The following is a 12985-nucleotide window of genomic DNA, read 5'->3' as shown; positions in this document are numbered from 1 at the left end:
TGGATCAAAACAATCACATTCTTTCAGCTGTTTGAGGAGTTTCAGGACAGGAAGGGCAGGATCTGTGATGTCAAGAAAAACTGTCTGAAACAGGTGAAGGCACAGCAAGGAGACCAGAACATTGTTCATATTGCCCAATTCATCATGGAACCACAACATGCAAATATAGGCCACTTCCCTGAGGAGGAATGTCAGAACATCAACATTCCCAGCATTCTATGAAGACGTCTACTGCCATCATAAGAATATCACAGGCATTGCAGAGAAAATGTGTACAGCCTCTGAAAGGCTATCAGCTCTCCCATCACACACATTGAAACCTCCATCTTAGCAATGTCTCAGCCTCAACACTGTCCCACTGCTGAAACAAGCAGCTGTTTCTGAAGTGTCAGCTCACTCACAAACCCTGAGACACAGCTTGTGAGTTAGCGGCCTAGTCTGGAGACTTGATCACAGAGATTCAGGCTGACTGTTGAACAGCAAACTGTGGGAGTGTTTGGGGGCTCCGTTTTCAGTCAGTCAGCAGTCGAACAGGTTCTAATCTCTCAAACCTTTCCTGGGTATTTCTGAAGGTAACTGCACAGAACTCTCTTTAGTCTCCAACTCTGATTGGGAGTTTTGTGGAGGGTTTGAGGTGCCCATTGAAAGCTCAAAGTTCCCAGGAAGTTATCTTCATTTCTGTCCGAGAGTCTCATCATGCAGTTGTCAGGATATGTCCTCTCTCTATTGGAATGCAGCAAATCCAAGCACCAGTGTTTCCAATGATGGGTCAGATCACTTGGCCTTGCTGTTGTATCCCATTCCCCGAGTCCTTGCTCCCTAATATTTATCCTGCTTCCCCTTAAATGCTTCTATGTTTTTAATTTCAATTATTACATGAGGTAGAAAGTTCTATGTGCTTGGCACTCTTTGAATGGGAATGTTTCTGCTGAATTCCCTGGTGAATTAATTTGTGACTATTCCACATTCACGGTCCCAAGGTGGTAACAATCATCTGGAGTTCTGTAGAGTTGGCCAAGTCTTCTTGTTCTTTAATGAGTGTTTCTGTTCCATCACACCAAGGACAACAGGTTCTGCAGAGAGGTGCAAGTGCCTCCACCTCACCAATATCTGTACAAAAAAACACTGTCTCTTTTGTGGCATTATAGCCTGCATTTTCATAACAAGCGTTACTTAATTTAGATGGGGAGGGAGGAATCTGTGAGGTTGTTCTGAATTAATTGGCTGCTGTGTCTCCAATAGTACAAGAGTGATACAGTTTAAAAGCACTTAATTGGAAGTAAAGTGCTTTGAGAATCCTGTGGCCATGAAAAAGGTGATAAAAGTCAAAATATTTCTTTCTTTATTGGGTTTATTCCGCCTCCATTCAGTACACTACCAGGAAACATTCGACACACTCTCACTGACCAGAATTCCCAAGCGGATTTATTATGGTGATCTTACATCGTGGATGCCTACTTGTGAGTTGAAACATCTTCCTCTCTGCATCTTTATTGTGTCACTTAACTCTGGAAATTGTAGCTGAATTTTAGAATTTCTAAACGAGCACCCTCCAAACTCTTTCCCACGGCAGAATTGGTGCCAATTGTTATTGCCTTAGCAATGTGCCCAGAAGGTACTCTGTTGGCTTTGTCTGTGATGGGTGTGAGAGTTCAAAGGGAAGTGCCCCCAGAGGCAGTGAACAGCACTAACAACTGGACTATGTGTTTGTGACATTTGCTTGCTCACATTGGAAGTTGCGGTTTCAGGCTAAATGATTTGGATGTATCTGAAAACACTGGACCTCAGCATCAGTGCATCACAAAGGAATCTGTCACACAGTTAGTGATGTATCTTTCTGTCTTACCCATAGACCCAAGCTTCCACAATAGCAGCTGACATTTCTCTCGTGATGCAGTGTGGATTCAATTCCTGCACCAGCTGAGGTTACCATGAAGGACTCTCCTTCTCAGCTTCTCTCCCATTCCAAGGTGTGGTGACCCTCAAATTAAATCACCACCAGTCATCTCTCTCTACAGTGGGACCATGGTGACATTGCTTTAGCAATTTTAACATAGCAACATGGCCCCAACTCTGTCACAAATGCATTATCAGGCAACACAGAAACAAAGAAGATAGGAGTAGGAGGAGGCCATTCGGCCCTTCAAGCCCGCTCTGTCATTCATCATGATCATGGCTGATTGTCCAACTCAATAGCCTAATTCTGCTTTGTCTCCAGAACCTTTGATCCCATTCACCCCCAAGTGCTATATCTAGCCGCCTCTTGAGTACATTCAATGTTTTGGCATCAACTCCTTCCTGTGGTAATGAAGTCCCCAGGCTCCCCACTCTCTGGGTGAAGAAATGTCTCCTCATCTCTGTCCTAAATGGTCCACCCTGAATCCTCAGACTGTGCCCCCTGGTTCTGGACACACCCACCATCAGGAACATCCTTCCTGCATCTGCCTGTCTCATCCTGTTAGAATGTTATAATTCTCTGTGAGATCCCCGCTCACTCATCTGAACTCCAGTGTGAACAATCCTAACCTAGTCAATCGCTCCTCATACATCAGTCCCGCCATTCCCCGGAATCAGCCTGGGAAACTTTCACTCCACTCCCTTAGAGCAAGACTGTGGCACCGGGATAGTGTCCATACCCTGGACCAAGAGGCCTGGGTTCAAATCCTATCTGCTCCAGGGGTGTGTAGTAACATCTCTGAACAGGTTGATTAGAAAATTTGGTTAAACCTTTTAAAAGTTGACACTGAAACTGACACTAATGAGAGATTAGGACAAGGAACAAAATTATTGGTCAACATCACAGGTTTTAGTGATTATCTTAAAGAAAGATGACACTTTATTGAGTGACTGAGTGAAAAAGCAACATGAGAAAGATGAAGAGGGAGCATTGCCTGGTGTAGTTGCCAGCTCTCCCTCTCTGGCCCAATCTGTTGGACTATCTCTAACCGGTAACTCATTCATACCGGCTGCCTGCCAGTCCAACATCTCTCCTTGTTATTATCAAACAAAGTTACTGCAAATCACAAACAAAAACAGACATTCCTGGCAAAATTCTGCATGTCTGGCAGCAACCTGGGACAAAAAGTTGAGTTTTCATGATTTTCAGTGAAATTGAAACCTTAGCCGTTTCTCTCAGACTTTCTGAGTTCCTCCACCACTCTCTGTGTTTGTCTCTTTGTGCTAGTCTTATCCTGTCTCCTTTACTGACAAACACAACATACAAATAGCAGGGTTTTGCTCAGACTCTACCAGCCACTAGTCAGACCACAGCTGGAAAACAGTAAGCAGTATTGGATCCCTTACCGAAGGGACATTGAGGCAGTCCAGAGAAGGTTCACTCAGCTGCTCCCAGGTACGGAGGAACTGACTTATGAGGAGACATTGAGTAGATTAGGCTTGTACTCATTGAAAGTTAGAATGAGAGGCGACCATCTTAAAACAGATAAGATTCATTATTTTCACAAGTTTGTGGGTCATGTCTCCACAGGGATCATGTTAATCTCCTCTGTATCATTCCAATTCTAGTCAGTTTGCTGAGAGGACTTGAGAGGTTGTTTCCCCTTCTGGGAGAGTCTCGCACCAGAGGGTAATATCGCTGAGTAAGGGCTCACCTGTTTAGGACAGAGATGGAGAGGAATTTCTCCTCTCAGAGGGGATTGAATCTGTGGAATTCTTTACCTAAGAGGGCTGTTGAGGCTGGATCATGAAGCGTATTCAAGGCTGTGATAGACAGGTTTTTCACCACAAAGGGAACTAAGGGTTCTGGGGAAAAGGTAGCCAATTGGAATTGAGGATGATCAGATCAACCATGATCACTTTGAACAGACTCGATGGGCTGAATGGCCTCAATCAGCTATATTGTTTTATGGCCTTTAAGCTGTTTTCTTTCGGTTTTCTTAAGACTCTTTGCTGATGGCACGAGATTACGGATACCCTGGTTCTGTCATTCATTCCCTGGCTGAGGATTCACCGCGGCAGCACCTCTGCAGGTGTGTTTTTCACTTTGCTTTAAAATGGAGCTTTGTAACTGGAGCTATTTATAGGAAGATGGGGAGTGGGAACAGTTACCAGGAGAGTTCCTGCTCCTTCTCCTCACAAGGAGACTGAGAGTTTGGTGCTTTCGCTTTACAAATCTGTTACAGTTGAAACTTTCAATCTGCGCCTTCAGCTTCCTATCACTGTACTGTGCCTTCAATCTATTTTAGAATATTTACTCAACATTTACTCAAAAGGATCAGAAATGTTTGTAAGCCCTGGGTAAGGACTTACTCCTGTTGCCACAGAAACACATTGCTCAGATTCCCACAGTACCAGCTGGATAAAACCAACCTGCTCTGATTACTGCTTGTTATCTGTGGCTGTGAATCCACTGCCTTTCCTTAAAATCTTCCAAGTGATCTGCATGTTTTCTACCTGCATTCATATCAAGATTAAATTGTTATTAATTTTCAAATTGATTTTTGCTGATCTTTACCCTGACAGCTGAGGTCTGGCACCAGGAGAACGTGACTGACCAGTTAGTGTTTCTATTTCAAATAGATCCACTGAAGTCCATGCTCCTCTTTAGAGATGTGATCGTCCATCTCCCTGGCAAGTGGGACATGAATTCAGCCTGTCAGGGTACTGCCAATGCATCAAAGCTATCAGAATGAGTTTCATTAACTCATGTGTTAGAACTGGAACATCCTGTTTACAGTCTCCTTGGGTTAAAGCAGTATCTTTTCCCTGTTTATAATCCATGGTCCAAAACAGATAAGCGGCCTCATATGGGTCTCTTTATTTAGTTCTGGAATGCCCTAACATCCTAACATTCAATTTGTCTTGGATATTGTTCAGTGCCATAGACTGTGAACTTGTGGGGAATCCTGAACAATGAAACCTGCTTGTCTCTCAGGCTAGATAATTGTAAGCTTTGAGCCCGATATGGTTTTCTCATTCTTGATATTGGCCCTGTACAAACCAACAAACATGACTGATAATACATAAGGGAATTAGACATACATCACAGAAGATCAGTTAGCTCAGTTGGCCGGATGGCAGGTTTGCAATGCAGAGTAAGGCCAAGGTGACCATGAAGGACTCTCCTTCTCAATCCCTCCCCTTTCTTGAGGCATGGTGACCCTCAGGTTAAACCACTACCAGATGCCTCTCTCTATCTCTCTCTCTTTAATAAGACAGCAGGACTTTGGAAGTTCTGACTTTAATGCACTTCAAAACTAAAAACTGACAGGCAAAAGTGAACTTGAACAATTAGATTAACAGGACTAGATTACATTACATTATAGTGTGGAAACAGGCCCTTAGGCCCAACAAGCCCACACCGACCCGCCGAAGCGCAACCCACCCATACCACTACATTTACCCCTTACCGCACACTACGGGCAATTTAGCATGGCCAATTCACCTGACCTGCACATCTTTGGACTGTGGGAGGAAACCGGAGCACCCGGAGGAAACCCACGCAGACACGGGGAGAATGTGCAAACTCCAAAGAAAGTATCAATGACCACAGCAATTAAGAAATGGAACAATCTATTCAGCCCCTCTAGCCGGTTCCACCGTTCAATAACATCACGGTTGATCCGAACACAATCTTAACTCTATATTCCCATTTATAACTGATAACCTTTATCTCTATATTCCCATTTATAACTGATAACCTTTATCTCTATATTCCCATCTATCATTGATAACCTTTAACTCCCATGTCTGTCTACCTCTGCCTGAAAACTTTTGGATGATTTTGTCGCAACTGCTCCTTGGGAAGCAGGTTCCAAGAACCATGACCCTCTGAGAGAAAGATGTCCTCCACATCCCTCTGTTAAAAGGCTTTCTTAAAGTCCCTCCCCTAACTGGAGCAGCTTAAAGAGCTGACACAGGCATGGTCGGCAGAATTACCACCTGTCCTGAATGATTTCAGGAGCTATTTGCCATTAGAATGCAGAGAGATTGATTTCTTCTATTTCCTGTACCTGATAAAAACATAAACTCATCACTGTCCTAGTTGCACATCAGACAGAGAGATGGCCCTGTGGGTCACCATTCCTCAGGCAAGGGGAAAGATTGAGAAAAAACGTCCTCTGTGGTGTGAGGCTAGTGTAGGAATTGAACCCATGCTGTTGACATTACCCTGCATTTCAAAGCAGCTGTCCAGCCTATAAACTAAAGAACCCCCTTGCACCTGCTAAAGTTGCATACACATGCCAAAGGATCAAACCCTCATGATCGTCAATAAATTTGCCAAATTCATTTCAATGCTACATCTGAAAATGTGTTTACATTTTTAATATAGCATTCTTTGACCTTCAGTTCCCCCTCAGCCTTCCTCCATGTTAGGGTGGCACAGTGGCCCAGTGGTTAGCATTACAGCCTTACAGTACCAGGGATCCAGGTTCAACTCCACCCTCGGGTGACTGTGGGCAGTTTGCACATTCTCCCTGTGTCTGCGTGGGTTTCCTCCAGTTTCCACCCCCAGTCCAAAGATGTGCAGGTCAGGTGGATTGTCCATGCTAAATTGCCCATATTGTTCAGGGCTAGGTGGATTAGTCATGGGAACTACAGGGATAGGATGGGTCTGAGTAGGATGCTCTTCAGAAGGTCAATGTGTACCTGATGGGCCAAATGGCCTACTTCCACACTTGTGGATTCTATGATAATTCTCCTTGTTCCTCTATACCTTGTGTTACTCAAACCCTTGATATAACTTGATGCCTCCAGACACATTTTAATGAAAGGATCATCATGTACTACCCCTGGCCTTAGTCCCTCATATATGGACTCAATGTTGAAACTATTAATTTTTGTGACAGTTGAAACTTTAAACCTGCATTTTTGGCTTCCTTCCATTGAAAGATAACTCTGCTGTGCCTTCAATCTATTTTAGAATATTTACTCAACATTTACTCGAAGGATCAGAAATGTTTGTAAGCCCTGGGTAAGGTCTTACTCCTGTTGCCACAGAAACACATTGCTCAGATTCCCACAGTACCAGCTGGATAAAACCAACCTGCTCTGATTACTGCTTGTTATCTGCGGCTGTGAATCCATTGCCTTTTTTTAAATATCCAAATTGATATATATTTTTAAATAGAGTCATAGAGTCATACAGCATGGCAACAGGCCCCCTGGTCCAATTTGTCCGTGCCATTATATCAGAATTTGATTCTCATTCATTTTCACATTGATTTTTGCAGATCTTTGTCTGACTCGGTCTGAGATGGGAATGAATGCTATCAACCAGTCAGTGTTTCTATTAAACCAAATGAGCTGAGATCCATCTGCTTAGTGTGTTCCCAATGACCCAATGCAACAACAATGCCCAATAGAAATTAATTTCTTGTTGGCTGGGCCAGTATTTATTGCCCGTCCCTAGTTGCCCCTTGAGAAGGTGGTGGTGAGCTGCCTTTTTGAGCCACTGCAGTCCACCTGCTGTAGGTTGACCCACAATACCCTGAGGGGGGGGGGGGGGGGTGAATTCCAGGATTCTGACCCAGCGACACTGAAGGAATGGCGATGTATTTCCAAATCAGGATGGGGAGGGGCTTGGAGGGGGGTGGTGTTCCCATGTATCTACTGCCCCTGTCCTTCAAGATTTAATTGATAATAAGTTTGGAATGTGATGTCAAAAGAGTTTTGGTGAATGTCTGCAGTGCATCTCGTAGATAGTGCACTCTGCTGCTACTGAGCATCGGTGGTGGAGGGAGTGGATGTGGTGTCAATCAAGTGGGGGCTGCTTTGTCCTGGATGGTGTCAAGCTTCTTGAGTGTTGTTGGAGCTGTCCCCATCCAGCCAAGTGGGGAGTATTCCATCACACTCCATGTATCTGCTGTCCTTGTCCTTCTGGATGGACTTGGTTGCACACTTGGAAAGTTAAGTCTAAGGAAGCTCGGTGAATTTCTGCACTGTACTGGTTTCCCATGCCTAGAGTATAAATACATGCGTTTAAATCAGAGTGGTGCTGGAAAAGCACAGCAAGTCAGGCAGCATCCGAGGAGCAGGAAAATCGACTTTCGGGCAAAAGTCTTTCATCAGGAATATAGGCAGGAAGCCTCCAGGGTGCATGTCCTCGGCAGAGTGGGAGGTGGAGTTGAAATGTTGGGCCACGGGGTGGTTTGGTTGATTGGTGCGGGTGTCTCGGAGATGTTCCCTAAGGCGCTCTGCTAGGAGGCGCCCAGTCTCTCCAATGTAGAGGAGACCGCATTGGGAGCAACGGATACAATAAATGATATTAGTGGATGTGCAGGTAAAACTTTGATGGATGTGGAAGGCTCCTTTAGGGCCTTGGATAGAGGTGAGGGAGGAGGTGTGGGTGCAGGTTTTACAGTTCCTGCGGTGGCAGGGGAAGGTGCCAGGATGGGAGGGTGGGTTGTAGGGGGGCGTGGACCTGACCAGGTAGTCACGGAGGGAACGGTCTTTGCGGAAGGAGGAGAGGGGTGGGGAGGGAAATATATCCCTGGTGGTGGGGTCTGTTTGGAGATGGCAGAATAAAGTAGAGAAGGGGTCCATTGCAATTCTGAGAGAGTGTGGCCCTCAGCTGAGGCAGGGCTGACTGTAGAGAGGTTAGGTGCCGGCGCATTGCTGCAAGCGTGGAGCGGAGGATCTTGAAGGAGGACTGTTGCTGGTGTTTTTGAATCTGTCGTCTGTACTGTTTGTCCTGTTCGGGTCCGAACTCTGCTGGGTTGAATGTAGTCCAGAGTCCATGTGAGATCAGTTGGTTACGGAGGCAGGCACTGAGGAAGCAAATGTGGCTGTGGCAGCGGGTTTGTTTCAGGACATGGTTGAAGAGGTTCAGGGCAGTGGAGATGGCCTGGGAGTTGCAGTGGGAGAGGGACTCCCTGAGATTCTTGTAGAGGGAGGAGAACTTCTTCAAGATAGGCATCCTTGCAAGAGGATTCGCAGTAAGGTTAAAATCAACTAGGCAGAAGTGAGGACTGCGGGTGCTGGAAACCAGAGTTTAGATCAGAGTGGTGCTGGAAAAGCACAGCAGGTCAGGGAGCATCCCAGGAGCAGGAGAATCAACATTTTGGGCAAATGCCCTTCATCAGAAAGAGAGGCAGGAAGCCTCCAGGATGGAGAGATAAATGGGGGGGCTGGGGCTGGGGCTGGGGAGAAGGTAGCAAAGAGTACAATAAGTGAATGGGGGTGGGGATGGAGGTGATATGTCAGAGATACATGAACCAACCACTTTTCAACCAAGAGTGACCTGTCAGCTTCAGGAAGTTCAATAAGGGAAACCAGTCAAAAAACCAAAAAGCCCCAAATTCAAGATCTATCTTGAATTCTTCACATTAATGTCTGGTGTAGTTGGTCCTTCAACAATTCCAACATGAAGGACACCTCAGCCAATCAGAAGCACCCTGACCGAGGTCCCAGTTGGCTGTACCAGCTCATAAAGCCAGTCTTTTAACATCAGTTGATAATCGAAAGTCTTCTATGACACATGTATTTGCTGTCCGCAAACACTACAGCCTATATTCAGGATGCTTTGCCAACACTGGAGGGACAACCCTTTAAGAACTGAGATGAGGAGGAATTTCTTCAGCCAGAGGGTGGGGAATCTGTGGAACTCATTGCCGCAGAGGGCTGTGGAGGCCAAGTCATTGAGTGTATTTAAGACAGAGATAGATAGGGTCTTGTTCAGTAAAGAGATCAAAGGTTAAGGGGAGAAGGCAGCAGAATGGGGTTAAGGAACTTATCAGCCATGATCAAATGGCGGGGCAGACTCAATGGGCCAAATGGCCTAATTCTGGTCCTATGTCCCATTATAAACCGCTATGTCAACAGTCACAGTGTAGCTTCTATGGAAATTCTGGACACTAGGTGGCTCGATGCAGCTTTTACTGCTCCTTGTACGATAGAAAATAAATCAAAAACTGTGAAAACTGAAAAGAATAAAGATTGACTCCTCTGTTTTTCCAAAGGATGTTTGTTTGAAATGCCTGAACAGCACTCGAGTCAGAAATCAGTGATTTAAAAGTTACTGATCAAATCTATTTCAAACACAGTCAGTCTCAGGTACAGTAAACAAAATAAAAACAAATCGACATTAGAATAAATCTTCATCTTTGGCAATTAATTTTAACATTTCAAGACACATGAATAGAGCAGGGAGAATATTTTCAGAAAAGGAGCATCATGTGCCTTCATTGTTAGAAGGTTTTAAAGTGATTCACTGGTTTATTGAGTGGAAAGGCAATGTTCGAATGTTCGTCCAATTTACTTGTTACCAATGGATTGGATAAGGTCGATTTGTGCAGGAGTCCAAAACTAAGTGCTATAAATATAACAGCAATAAACCCAGTGGGGAATGCAGGAAAGAAAATCTCTCTCCAGAGTGTGGATGGAATGTGAAATACACTCGCACAAGGAAGACTTGAAGCCAACAGAATAGAGGCATACAACTGTGAGAGGACAGAACAAGGCCATTCAGCCCCTTGAATCATTCAATAAGATGATCTGTGAGTTAACTCCAGAAACATGTTCAATAAGACTGACTTTCTGTGTAGATCCCTCCCTTTCGAATTGAGAAGTTATATTTCGTATTTTCCAGTCTCAGAGAACCTTTTGTGAATCTGGGGAATTTTGGAAAATTAACACATCTACAAAATGCAACTACTTCCTCAATGACAATCTCTTTCAAAACTGAAGGATGAAATCCATCTGGACATGGAGACTTGTTAGCCACAGTCAGACAGTCATAGTCATAGCACAGAAACAGACCCTTCGATCTAACCAGTCCATTCAGACCAGATATTCTGAATTTATCCAGTCCCATTTGCCAGTATTTGGCCCATATCCCACTAAATCCTTTTTATTCATATACCAATCCAGATGTCTCTTAAATGTTATAATTGCATCAGCCTCTACCACTTCCTCTGGCAGCTCATTTCATACACGCACAACTTTCTGTGTTATCTTAGGTCCCTTTTAGATCTTTTCCTCTCACACTGCCCTGGGAAAAAGACCTTGGTCATCTTATCCATGCCCCTTACGATTTTATAAACCTTTATGAGGTCACCCCTTAGCCTCTGATGGTCCAGGGAAAATAGCCCTAGTCTATTCAGCCTCTCCCTGTAGCTTAAAACCTCTAATCCCTGTAATATTCTTCTAAATCGTTTCTGGGCATTTTCAAGTTTAACAACATCTTTCCTTCCAGCAGGTCAAGAATTGAACACAATATTCTAAAAGTGGTCTAACCAATGTCCTGTACAGCTGCAACATGATGTCACAACTCCTATACTCAATGCACTGACCAATGAATGCAAGCATTCCAAACGCCTTCTTCACTACCCTGTCTAACTGTGAGTCCGCTTTCAAGGAGCTATGAACTTGCACTCGTGTTCAGCAACACTCCCCAGGACCTTGCCATTAAGTGTATAAGTCCTGCCCTGATTTGCCTTTCCAAAAGGCAGCGACTCGCATTTATTTAAATTAAACTCCATCAGCCACTCCTCGGCCCATTGGTCCATCTGATCACGATCCCGTTGTTCTCTGACATAACCTTCTTCACTGTCCATTACACCATCTATTTCAGTGTCATCTGCAACCTTACTAACTAAACCTCCTATATTCACCTTAAAATCATTTATATAAATGACAAAAAGCAGTGGACCCAGCACCGATCCTTGTAGCACACCGCTGGTCACAGGCCTCCAGTCTGAACAGGAACTGGCTACCACCACCCTGTCTCCTACCGTCGAGCCAATTTTGTATCCAATTGGCTACTTCCCCTCGATTCCATGTGATTTAACCTTACTAACTAGTGCACCATGTGGAACCTTGTTGAATGCTTTCCTGAAGTCCATATATATGTCGACCACTCCGCCCTTACCAATCCTCTTTGTCACTTCTTCAAAAAACCCAAATCAAGTTAGTGAGACATGATTTCCCACAGAGTCATGCTGACTATCCCTAATCAGTACTTGCCTTTCCAAATGCATGTAAATCCTGTCCCTCAGAATCCCCTCCAACAAATTACCCACCACTGACATCATGCTCAGCAGTCTATAGCTCCCTGGCTTTTCCTTATCACTTTTCTTAAATAATGTCACCAAATTAGCCAGTCTTCAATCTTCCAGCACCTCATTTGTGGCTGTCAATGATACAATTATCTCAACTCCAAGAATATGCCCAGTACCATATCCTGTGTTAATATCCTTCCAGCAGGTCAGGCAGCATCCAAGGAGCAGGAGAATGGATGCTTCGGGCATGAGCCCTTCTTCAGGAATGAGGAAAGTGTGCCAAGCAGGCTAAGATAAAAGGTAGGGAGGCTGGACTTGGGGGAAGGGCATTGGAAATGCGATAGGTGGAAGGAGATTAAGGTGAGGGTGATAAGGTGAGGGTGATAGGCTGGAGTGGGGGTGGGGGCGGAGAGGTCAGGAAGAAGATTGCAGGTTAGGAAGGCGGTGCTGAGTTCGAGGGTTGGGGCTGAGACAAGGTGGGGGGAGGGGAAATGATGAAACTGGAGAAATCTGAGTTCATTCCTTATGCTTGGAGGGTTCCAAGGCAGAAGATGAGGCGCTCTTCCTCCAGCCGTAGCGTTGCTATGGTCTGGCGATGGAGGAGTCCAAGGACCTGCAGGTCCTTGGTGGAGTGGGAGGGGGAGTTGAAGTGTCGAGCCACGGGGTGGTTGGGTTGGTTGGTGCGGGTATCCCCGAGGTGTTCTCTGAAACGTTCCACAACTAGGAGGCCTGTCTCCCCAATATAGAGGAGGCCACATCGGGTGCAGCGGATGTAGTAAATGATGTGTGTGGAGGTGCAGGTGAATTTGTGGTGGTTATGGAAGGATCCTTTGGGGCCTTGGAGGGATGTAAGGGGGGAGGTGTGTGCGCACGATTTGCATTTCTTGCGGTTGCAGGGGAAGGTGCCGGGAGTGGAGGTTGGGTTGGTGGGGGGTGTGGACCTGACGAGGGAGTCACGGAGATAGTGGTCTTTTCAGAACGCTGATAGGGGAAGGGAGGGAAATATATCCCTGGTGGTGGGGTCC

General features: G+C 45.2%; 1 protein-coding gene and 1 pseudogene across 4 annotated transcripts in view; both read right to left on the bottom strand.

Annotated features, from left to right (window-relative positions):
- The window catches only part of LOC122557442 (fibroblast growth factor 13-like), a 294295-nt gene that overhangs the window by 190302 nt on the left and 91008 nt on the right, over window positions 1-12985 (bottom strand). The gene's annotated exons all lie outside the window — the stretch shown is intronic.
- On the bottom strand, window positions 3443-3543 carry LOC122557575 (annotated as a pseudogene).

Source organism: Chiloscyllium plagiosum, chromosome 15, assembly GCF_004010195.1.
Source record: "Chiloscyllium plagiosum isolate BGI_BamShark_2017 chromosome 15, ASM401019v2, whole genome shotgun sequence".
NCBI lineage: Eukaryota > Metazoa > Chordata > Chondrichthyes > Orectolobiformes > Hemiscylliidae > Chiloscyllium > Chiloscyllium plagiosum.
Note: the sequence above shows the minus strand (reverse complement) of the source record. Positions and strands in the feature narration are given on the sequence as shown.